At 40.5% G+C, this 11,736-nt stretch overlaps 1 long non-coding RNA gene across 1 annotated transcript; it reads right to left on the bottom strand.

Moving 5' to 3' along the window:
- Positions 1-5,325: 5,325 nt before the first annotated feature.
- Positions 5,326-11,516, bottom strand: LOC135965151 (uncharacterized). The gene is made up of 2 exons (XR_010578019.2): positions 11,300-11,516; positions 5,326-8,399 (listed from the first exon to the last, which is right to left on the bottom strand). It is a non-coding gene; the product is annotated as an uncharacterized lncRNA (long non-coding RNA).
- Positions 11,517-11,736: the final 220 nt, after the last annotated feature.

The raw sequence follows: 11,736 nt of genomic DNA, 5'->3' as shown, positions 1-11,736 counted from the left end.
ATGTTGGGCTTCTACTCTTTACCTTCAGGCCTTTGTTAGTGCTCTTTTTGGTAAAAGTTGTGACAAAGCAATCAGGAGCCTCGGGCTGGTCATATAGAGCAATTGTGGTTATATAGAGCAATTCCTTTATTGTTAGGTGATGCATATTTAAGTACTTAGGAATAAATATTATGGTATCTGAAACTTCGGAATTCTTGAACAAAAAATGTGTGTGTGTGTGTGTGTGTGTGTGTGTGTGTGTTGTGTACAGAAGGGCCAGAGACATGTGGCAAAATGTGAACAATTGCTGAATCTAGGTAAATGGCGTATGGATTTTATTCTGCATTTTTGAAGTTTTTAAATATTAAAAGTGGGTAGAAGCATGCAAGTATCTGAACATTGTCTCATTTAAAACTACCCATGTCTGTGTCTCTTTGTGAAGTTTAAAGGACCCCAGAGGTGCACAGTTCGCCTTGCCATCCAAACGTCTAACTTTCTTGCTTTTGCCTTTCTCATGCACTGTAGGTTAAGCTGTTGTCTTCCTGCTCCCAGAACATGTAGAATTTACCTTCTGAGAATGCAAAGATTTGCAGATCCAAGTTCCTGGAGAGACATCTCAACTATTAGGGACCTCTAGATGAGAGAGCGGGGAGGAATGGTGCTAGAGAGCAGGGCAGTCTGTCTTGGAAGCTTGTTAGCAGAAAGTGGATAGAGGCCTCTGGAAAGTGAGATGATCCTAGAGGGTCAGTTTTAGCAAAGACAGAGAGAAGATGAATTATTGATCTCCACTTTCTGGAACTTTTCTCCTTCCATTTTAGCATCCCTTCATTAAGTATTCTCATTTCATTTAGTTTTATTTTACTAAACTTTTACTAAGCGCCCATCACATGCCAGGCAACAGTCTAGGCCCTGCATATACAGAGATGGATGAAAGATGATTCTTGTCCTCAGGCCACAACCTCACCTATTTCCAGCTTCCATCACTCTGAGGGAAAAAAATAAATTCAGACTTTTTGAGTTGACCCTCTGAAGTCAGGTAGAAACAGGTGAAACTAACTCTAAGAAGCGATTTCAGTGGCGTCATTTGAGGCATCCTTGACCAGTAGGAGTGTGGGAGGTGGAGGCTGCTTTACACCCAGGGCTGGAGAGCTTCCTCAGCCCAGAGTCGCCAATTGCCCCTCTCTGTCTACATATTACACTCCATCAGGGAAAGAATGCCAGGCAAAGAAAGCTGAACCCAGTTTCCAGATATTTGGGATAAGGAACAGACTGAAAGCTCTGGCAGAAAAAGCTATCTCTTTAGAGAACAGAAAATAGTTCTATATAAGGAAATGTCTGTGAACCAAAAGGTCAAGTGAGTAGTTCAGAGCCTGCTGTGAAAGTGGCTTGATCTACATAGACCAGCTGCCAAGGAAGTTGGTATCCTTCATTCCTGAGGTGTGTCTCTCTTTTCTTTTTACATTTTAATGATCCTGGCTACTAACTCATTTCATCATGGTATTTAATACATTAGACTGAGAAGGAGTGTATCTTTCCCTTTTTTTTTTTTTTTTTTTTTTTTTTTTTTGAGACGTAGTCTGGCTCTGTCGCCCAGGCTGGAGTGCAGTGGCGCGATCTCGGCTCACCGCAAGCTCCGCCTCCCGGGTTTTCGCCATTCTCCTGCCTCAGCCTCCGGAGTAGCTGGGACTACAGGCGCCCTCCACCGCGCCGGGCTAGTTTTTTGTATTTTTTAGTAGAGACGGGGTTTCACCAGGTTAGCCAGGATAGTCTCGATCTCCTGACCTCGTGATCCGCCCGTCTCGGCCTCCCAAAGTGCTGGTCTTTCCCATATTTTTAACAATAGGCCTTAAGGGACTTTGAGCAGTACACTCCAAATGCTAATTTAACTATGAATCAATGATACTTATGACAAAAGAGATAGGCTACAACTACAAATCTTTAGACCTAACCTGTCAGTCCAGACGTAAGTAGAAAACCTGTGTGGATATTTCAGATCATGCTTTGTTCTGGAATGATACTTTCATTAGCGTGCTCCAATCTTAACTTTTATTGTCTGAATTCTGGCCAGGCTTTCCTTCCTGACTTGCTCCCTCTTCCCTCACTAATCTTACACTATCATTGTGCTGCTTTCAGGATTCCAGACATCCGGTAGTTTTCAGATAAAAGCTGATGAATGTGCATAATATCATGAGTATAATGAATATAATGTCAGAGGTTGTTGTTGTTATATGGGAGGAAAATATTTCAAAGAATGAACGAGGGCATGTTATATGTCATCAGTGCATAGGCTAGGTTTATTGTTACCCTGTTATGTCACAATATTGCCATTTCTGTAATAGTGTTTGGGAGAATTATATTAACACTGTGTTTTATGGAAATTATAGGATGTCCTACAATTATTAAATTCACTAGGTCTAATTTATTTAAAGGATCTTTTTACTCTCTTTGAAATCTTCTTTTTCATTTTGTCAATGCATGCAAACTAGAGAAATGAACTGAAGCAATGATTTAATAACGCTACGAAGAAAGTTAAAGTTCTCACCAAATCCATGGAGAATTATAGCAGGCATAGTTTTCAGCTTGAATTTCCCCTTCATTTTCCTCAGATCATGGAAAAAGGCTATACAACAACTAGATCCTACTTAAGAGGACAATTTATCTTATGATTCAATGGCAACAAAATTGCCTTCAACCTCAGTGTTAAATTAGTATATCAGGTCCTATCTTATTTAATTACTTTCACTATAACTGTGTTTTACTTTAGTTCAACAAAACCACGTTCAAAAAAGAGCTAAATAGAAATCAGTCACCTCCAGGTGGAAAGGTTTTAAAATTGGTGCAGCTTTCATCTTCTGCTGTCTGCTTGCCCTCCACTGCTGACTCTTCCTTTAGAAGTGCTCTCGATAATTGAGGAAGGGGCCACATGATTCCCTGTGGTTCATATAATGGAGCAGAATAAGAGGACAGAATTAGTTGAGCCACTAATAACCTTGCAGGGAAACAGTGTTTTTATGAACACTGGATGGGCATCAGAAACATGGAATAAGGGATTCCAGATAAATTCTTTTTTTAAAGTTTTACTCTGTCACTCAGGCTGGAGTGCAGTGGCGTGATCATAGCTCAGTGTAGCCTCAAACTCCCAGGCCCAAGCTATACTCCTGCCTTAGCTTCCTGAGTAGCTGGGACTACAGGTGTGCGCCACTACACTTGGCTAATTTTTACAATTTTCTTTTCTTTTTTTTTTTTTGTAGAAATGGGGGTCTGGCTTTGTTGCCCAGGATGGCTCGAACTCCTGGACTCAAGTGATCCCCCCAACTTGGCCTCCATAGGTGTGAGCCACCACATCTGGCTCCAGATAACAATTTAACTTTTTTCAGGGAGACAGTAGCTACGGATTGTTGTGTGCTCACTGTGTGCCAGGCACAAATGCTAAATATTTTACAAACCTTGTCTGTCAAGTAGGTATAAAGTAAGTATTAACATATCATTTTACAAAAGAAGACAGGAACTTTGAGAGAAGTTAAGTGAATTTCCCACCATCAAATACCTTGAAAGTCAAGGTGAGATTTAAACTAACATTGTTGTCTTGACACCAGTGCTCTTCTAGTTGATGTTTATTTGCTCAGCATTGGGTCACGTTTTAGAGTTTGTGAGAGGACAAAAACTACTCACTTACAAGTGTTGCAAGATTTTGCCACATCCTTTCCAAACTCACCCACTAACAAGAGTTTTACCTCTTTAGTTCCATCACCTTCAATCTGGGAAACATGGAGAATACAAAGAGGAACATGCTGCCTGGATATGGGAGAAACATTTCAAAGAGTTTTGAGAAAGAGAAATGGGAGAATCTGTGGCATGAGGGGAAACTGGATAGCTGGACCAAAAAAGAAAGCAAGAATCACCCTTGTGGTATTTGAAAATCTCAAGAAACCATCTTGAATTTCCTTGGGATTATTTTTGGTTGCTGGGTTGTGTCTCCTGAGACATGGTGTCCCCACAGAGATTCTTGCATGAGGGTCACTGAGAATAAACATAGTATCACAAAGTTTAGCTGTTTTTATCTAGTGGAATTCCTAGTGGAGCTGGAGAATGCATATTGGGAAGCCAGAGCTGCTCCCCAAGAGAGAAACCTCTGGAGTAAGAGATTAAAATGTTTATCCCACAGCACAGTGGAAGGGTCTCCAAAAGAAGTGAAGAGCTCCCTCTCTGTGATCTCATAATTACTAGTAAAGCCAAAAAATTATAATATGCTTATTGAGATTGAATTTCTAGTGGAAAATGACAGATAAATTTTGTGTTCAGATCAAAAGTGCCTAGGCCCCACGGCAGCACAGGAGATAAGATGCCCTGGGGAAGTAAGAGTAGTGATTTATCGATATCATTATCTATTTCAATCAAAATAGAACTCGAAAAAGAAAAAAAAAATGGATGTTGAATTAACACAACTAAAACACTGGGGATTGGAGTCAAGTTTTAAAAAAACTCACCAAAGTCTAGGGAAGTTTCCCACGATGCCTGGGTTATCTTTTGGAATCACGACTGTGGTATTTAAATGTAGGTACATTTCCTTGCCACATCTCTGACAACAACATTCCATCACTCGGAATCGGAATCAAGCTAAGAACATATCTTCACTGTTACAGCCAAGCTGTTGGACGTGAGTGCCTCTGCACGGCCATGATGGTCCAGGTAATGCTGCCAAGCTTCCGAGTGTCAAAGTGCTCAGCTAAGACAATGAACCAAACTGAAAGTAACAATCAAGACTTTTAAAACTCACTGTAGCAATAAAACAAGCGGTCCAAAAGAGAAGCACTGGCTCCTCAGTACTCCACTTTTCTTCAAGGAAGGACACTGCTGAGGATCAGATGACATGCAGCTCAGACAGGAAAAGTCACCTCACTGCTAAGGAGCCCAAAACTAAGGGTTCCTGCCTCTTTATGGACCTGGAGGGCCAGGGATAGAGACAGGAGGAAAGGTTAGGAGTGAAAAAGTACTGAGTCAAAATGGAGAAAAGTGCCCTAACCAAGATCCCAAGTGAGGAGGACTTGGCAGAGCCAGACGATTAGGCAGAGCAAACCCAGAGATAAAGATTTGAGTGTAACCATTGGGTCCACATGGCCAGAAAGAGGGGACTTAATAGACACTGTGGACTACCAGGGCAGGGAAGTGAGGGAGGGGAGCAAGGGCTAAAACACTACTTACTGGGTACTATGCTCACTACTCATGTGACAGGTTTAGTCATACCCCAAACCTCAGCATCAGCATCATGCACCATAGCTTTGTAACAAACCTGCACATGCACACCCTGACAGTAAAATAGAAGTTGAAAAAGAAAAAAAAAAAATCTGGGCATAAATAGTTTATTTCGTAGGGACAAAAAAGAACAGCACACTCTCTAACATATAGTAAAGCCTAGTACATCTAGTATGTTTGGTGTGGACACAGGAGCAAGTTTTTTGTTTGCTTGTTTGTTTTTAAAAGGACAAGTGAAAAAACACTCTATGAGTAAAAACGTCCAGTTGTTTCGGTTATAGGAAAGGACTAGCATCTTGTGGCAGGTTGTATATGTGTAGGAAACTATTTTGCTCCTCAAAAAAGATGACCATGAAATGCTTTGGCGTGACAAACTGTGGCAGTACTTGTGAGAGAGAAAGCTTGAAGAGAGATGCTGAGGCGAGGAGGGCCACCACTAAATGATGCTTCTTTGCAGACAGGAGACAGTGACACAGAACAGGGCCTTGACTTTGAGCCTATAGGAAATGGGACAGAAGAAATTCAACTTTCCTTTAGGTCATTTTGGAATCCCTGCTGCAGTTGATGTTTTAACAACTTCCCATTCTCCAGGCTCCCAGGGCCCGCTGTGGACATGCACTAGTCCAGTTAGCCCCTTGAAAAGCTGGATTTGCATGCTGGCAGTCCAGTTTAGAAAACTAAGGAGATATTGTCCTCATGTCTAAGCCACCAGGTGGAGTAAGAAAGTATCCCCTCCAGAGGCTCTGCTGGTACAGAAGTTCCAAAGGTTCTTTGAGTTTTAAATGAATAATTGTTTTCAGAGACGGCTAGGCTGTGAACTATGTGTCCTTAGGATCCGTTCAAATTTATGTTAGATGTCTCTCTCCTAAGCATGACTCATATTTGAAAGATCACCAAGCCTGCTTGAGCTGAAATATCTAAATTATGCAAGAGGATACTTGTAATGACTTTCAAGCTAAACGGTAGTATTCTGTCAATCTGGTTATTTCTCTTTGTGTAATTCAGAAATTTTGCCTCCCATAGGTTTTATGTAAAAAAGAAAACCAGAGCATGACAGCATTATCTTCTATGTGTTCTTTCCAGACAAGGAAAATTAAAGATTAGCTTACAGATTTGTGTGAATGACAAAAGGTATCTCTGGACATATATAACTGCTATTATAAACAACCCAGGTTCCTCCTTTGAAAAGTACACAGAAATGATTTGAATTTAATTAAAAAATTATACGTTCCATTCTTGATAATTAACATGAAAGGTCACACACTCTTGATTAAACAAAAGCATTATAAAAGTGTTCTTAGAACAAAGGAAGTTAGTACTAAGAAAATGCTTTGTTCTGCTTTTTATAGCCTACTTTTCCTTGAACTGGAGAATGAGAGGTCCTGCAAATAGGGAACTAAATATCAAGCTAATCGTACTGATATGTGAACCCACATCTATGTGATTAAATAGGGATAGTCTCTTAAAAACAATCATAGCTACTTGCTTTTGGTCTCTCTGTTTCATAACATTCCTGAACTTTTCACTCGTTCATCTGTTATGCCAACAGTTAAGCTCTACTAGTATTTTCTTTCCTAACAACACCGAAATGAGCAGCCAAAATACTTTGTGGCAGTTAGTGGGAATGTAAACTAGTACAGCCACTATGGAAAATAGTATGGAGGTTCCTAAGGTAACTAAAAATAGAACTACTATAGAATTGAGCAATCCCACCGCTGGGTATATAGCCAAAAGAAGGAAAATCAGTATATCAAAGAGATAACTACTTCTCATGTTTATTGTGGCACTATTCACAACAGTCAACATGTGGAAGCAACTTGTGTCTGTCAATGGATGAATTGATAATGAAAATGTGATATATATATACATGCACACACACAATGGAATAATATTCAGCCATAAAAAGGAATGTAATTCTGTCATTTGCAGCAACATGAATGAGCTTGGAGGCCATTATGCTAAGTGACATAAGACAGGCACAAAAATACAAATATTGCATGTTAAATTAACAAGCTATTTTGGCTCCGATGCCCATTTTCAGGTTACTCCAACTTTTTTTTTTTTATACTTTAAGTTCTAGGGTACACGTGCACAATGTGCAGGTTTGTTACATATGTATACATGTGCCATGTTGGTGTGCTGCACCCATTAACTCGTCATCTACATTAGGTATATCTCCTAATGTTATCCCTCCCCCATCTCCCAACCCCACGACAGGCCCTGGTGTGTGGTGTTCGCTTTCCTGTGTCCAAGTGTTCTCATTGTTCAATTCTCACCTGTGAGTGAGAACATGCGGTGTTTGTTTTTTTGTCCTTGGCGATAGTTTGCTGAGAATAATGGTTTCCAGCTTTATCCATGTCCCTACAAAGGACATGAACTCATCCTTTTTCATGCCTGCATAGTATTCCATGGTGTATATGTGCCACATTTTCTTAATTGAGTATATCATTGATGGACATTTGGGTTTGTTCCAAGTCTTTGCTATTGTGAACAGTGCTGCAATAAACATACATGTACATGTGTCTTTATAGCAGCATGATTTATAATCCTTTGGGTATATACCCAGTAATGGGATGGCTGGGTCAAATGGTATTTCTAGTTCTAGATCCTTGAGGAATTGCCACACTGTCTTCCACAATGGTTGAACTAGTTTACATTCCCACCAACAGTGTAAAAATGTTCCTATTTCTCCACATGCTCTCCAGCGCCTGTTGTTTCCTGACTTTTTAATGATCGCCATTCTAACTGGTGTGAGATGGTATCTCATTGTGGTTTTGATTTGCATTTCTCTGATGGCCAGTGATGATGAGCATTTTTTCATGTGTCTGTTGGCTGCATAAATGTCTTCTTTTGAGAAGTGTCTGTTCGTATCCTTTGCCCAATTTGTGATGGGGTTGTTTGTTTTTTTCTTGTAAGTTTGTTTGAGTTCTTTGTAGATTCTGGATATTAGCCCTTTGTCAGATGAGTAGATTGCAAAATTTTTCTCCCATTCTATAGGTTGACTGTTCACTCTGATGGTAGTTTCTTTTGCTGTGCAGAAGCTCTTTAATTAGATCCCATTTGTCAATTTTAATCTTCTACCACATCTCCAGTCAAATACACAAGGTGGAAAGACGTGGGCAGTCATTCATTCCATAATCTTGTGCATGATGAGTGCTCATTCATTTCTGTGGAAAGTGGGGATCAGGTAGAGAGAAATGGAAGGTGAAAAGGGATTGAGGATGAGTAGCACAGGAGGAGAAAATAGAGACAGGTTGAGTAGAAGGAAACCGGGAAGTATGTCACTGTGACTTTTACAAGCCGTAAGTAAGTCATGCTGTGCCTGAGCAAACACACACACACCCCTCCACTTGACTTGGCTTTATACTTTTGTATGGCTAAAAGTAGAGTTAAAAAAAGAGAGAGAGAGGCCAGGCACAGTGGCTCACACTTGTAATCCCAGCACTTTGAGAGGCTGAGGCAGGTGGATCGCTTGAGGTCAGGAGTTCGAGACCAGCCTGGCTAACATAGTGAAACCCCGTTTCTACTAAAAATACAAAAATTTAGCTGGGCATGGTGGTGGGTGCCTGTAATCCCAGCTACTTGGAAGGCTGAGGCAGGAGAATCACTAGACCCCAGGAGCCAGAGGTTGCCATGAGCCAAGATGGCACCACTGCACTCCAGCCTGGGTGACAGAGAGAGACTCTGTCTCAAGAAAAAAAAAAAAAAAAAAGGAGAGAGAGAGAGATAACATGGATGGAGCTGGAGGGAGGCCATTATCCTAAGTGAACTAATGCTGGAACAGAAAGCCAAATACCACATGTTCTCACTTATAAGTGAGAGCCAAATAATGAGAACACATGGACACAAAGAGGGGAACCACAGACACTGGGGCCTACTTGAGGGTAGTGGGTGGGAGGAGGAGGGAGAGGATCACAAAAAATACCTATCAGGTACTATGTTTATCAGCTGGTGATAAAATAATTTGTACACCAAATCCCTGTGACATGCAGTTTACCTATGTAACAAACCTGCACTTTTACCCATGTACCTAAAAGTTAAAAAGAGAGAGAGAGAAAGAGAAAAATCTCATAGCAGAAAATAGTCTGATAGCAGACTATTTTGCCATATAGTTGGTAAGGTTTATATTTTTACTGAAAAAAGGCCCGTTCTTGACTAATAAATTTTATGCTGCATCTTAAATGAGATGTTTTCCCTTATTATGTAACAAACTGTGAGGAAGTAGTACTCTTAAAAACAATATATTTTAACAACATTGTATCTCCTAATGTCTTATACAAATATTTATTGAATGAATCAGTGAATGCAAGCTGAGTAGCATTAACATACACACACGTGTACAGATGTAAGCATCTTTTAATGATGGTCTTTGGGGGGATAATAGCCACTAACAGCACTTCCCAGACTTTGCTCCATGTTAGAACTATCTGGAAAAATCCAGATGCTCAGGTCATGCCTTGTAATAATTGAGTTACAGATGTCTGAAAGTGGCAAAGAGAAACTTGTATTTCTTAAAGGTCCCCGTGTGATTCCAGTGTGCAGCAAAGTTTGAGAACGCCTGTCCTTCTTGACTTCTAACTCTGAAGGATAATTAACCATAATATGTAAATAACTTTGTTTGCATATATAATGCTCAGATTTCTAACAAGATCACATGTTTTTAAAAAGCTAGTCTTATGTTAACATGCATTTGTAGTTAGTTTTTGATATTGTGAAGATAATTTCAAAAGGATTAAGAACTCAAAAACCCTTGAGTGTGCAGCGCATGAGTTCGGCAGTGGCATAGTATCTAGCATTCTTGTTGGCTAGTATTCCGGAGACTGGTATCCCAAAGAGCTTGTCTTCCTACGGTAAACACCATCTAAAGACAGAAGATGCAGAATCATGCAAGGAGATAGAGGTCAACTAGGAAATAAGTAACAGTTGAAATAATGTAAAAATCAACTCACAGGAGAGAAATTATGAGTATATTATAGTCTTAGGAATTTACTAGCAGAATATAAGGTGACATGTTATGTTCTGCCACGTCACAGTCCTCAGGACATGCCACTTATAAAAAGCAATATGAGGAGAACATGTAGGCTCATTACCTGATCACCTACTATTTTTAATTTGTTTTATTTTTAATTGGCAAATAATAATTGTATATATTTATCGAGCACAAGGTGATGTTTCAATACACGCATATATTGTGGAATGATCAAGTCATTCAAATTGGCATATCCATCACCTCAAATATTTATCATTTCTTTTTGTGAGAACATTTAAAATGCAGTGGCTCATGCCGGTAATCCCAGAACTTTGGGAGGCCGAGGCGGGCAGATCATGAGGTCAAGAGTTCGAGACCAGACTGACTAACATGGTGAAACCCAGTTTTTACTAAAAGTACAAAAACTAGCCGGATGTGGTGGCACACGCCTGTAATACCAGCTACAGGAGGCTGAGGCAAGAGAATTGTTTGAACCCGGGAGGCGAAGGTTGCAGTGAGCCGAGTACACTCCGGCCTGGGCAACAGAGCAAGACTACGTTAAAAAAAAAAAATCCTCCCTTTTAGCTACTTTGAAATATACATTATTGTTAACTACAGCCACTGTGTGGTGCGATAGAACATCAGAACTTACTCTTCCTTCCATACACAACATTTTACTCATATTATCATGATTAATCCTGCCATTAATTTTATAAAATATTATTGTCTCCATTTTCCAGATGAAGAAATTAAGGCTGAAAGAGGTTAATTTCCTAAGATAATAGAGCCAGGATTCACACTCAAATCTAACAGGCTCTGGGATTCATATTTTCCATTGCACGGAACCATAAAACATTGCCCTTCTCCTCTCCCCACTACTCTTTCCATATCTTCTTATATGGGTGGACAATCTGTGTGCTCTGTGGGTGGCAACAGTTGGTATCTTTAAGAGAGCAGTACTAAATAATAACTTTAACCGGAACCGACAACATCTGTTTCTGAGGGCTGCATAGTGTAGCTGGGTGGAGGCAGTCGCGCTGGTGAGGTTTGATCTCCTACGTTCAAGGAAACGGGAAAAGCTTAGCAAAAAGCACTTACTGATTTGAATGAGTTCCAGTGACTGGAGAAAATAAGCATCTCTGACATCAGCTTTTCCCAGACCCACAGCAGTTTAGTCTTCATACGTTCTTCCGGAGACCAGAGCAAATGTTTGTTCCCACATTTCCAAAAGCACTTAGGGAGGGAGGATGCAGTCTGCCAGAAGTGGTTCCGCCTTTGGGACTGAGTCCCCTTCTGGGACATTTTTAGAACTTCTGCCTGCCATGCGTGAGGGTGGGTGGTGAAGTTCTGGTGGCCGGTTCTGAGGAGCTCACGTGACTCACTGCTGTGCCTTCTGTGGGTCTCCAGCTGCACTACCCACACCCTTGACTTGTATCATTAGCTGTCGTCATCCAAGAGGTCTGAAGATTCATCAGACTGTAAGCTCGCGCTCCATTTTCTTTTGATTGCATCATATCATTAGCTTACTGAGAAGA

Source organism: Macaca fascicularis, chromosome 9 (assembly GCF_037993035.2).
Source record: "Macaca fascicularis isolate 582-1 chromosome 9, T2T-MFA8v1.1".
Lineage (NCBI taxonomy): Eukaryota > Metazoa > Chordata > Mammalia > Primates > Cercopithecidae > Macaca > Macaca fascicularis.
The sequence above is the reverse complement of the archived record's forward strand: the minus strand, read 5'-3'. Positions and strand labels throughout refer to the sequence as shown.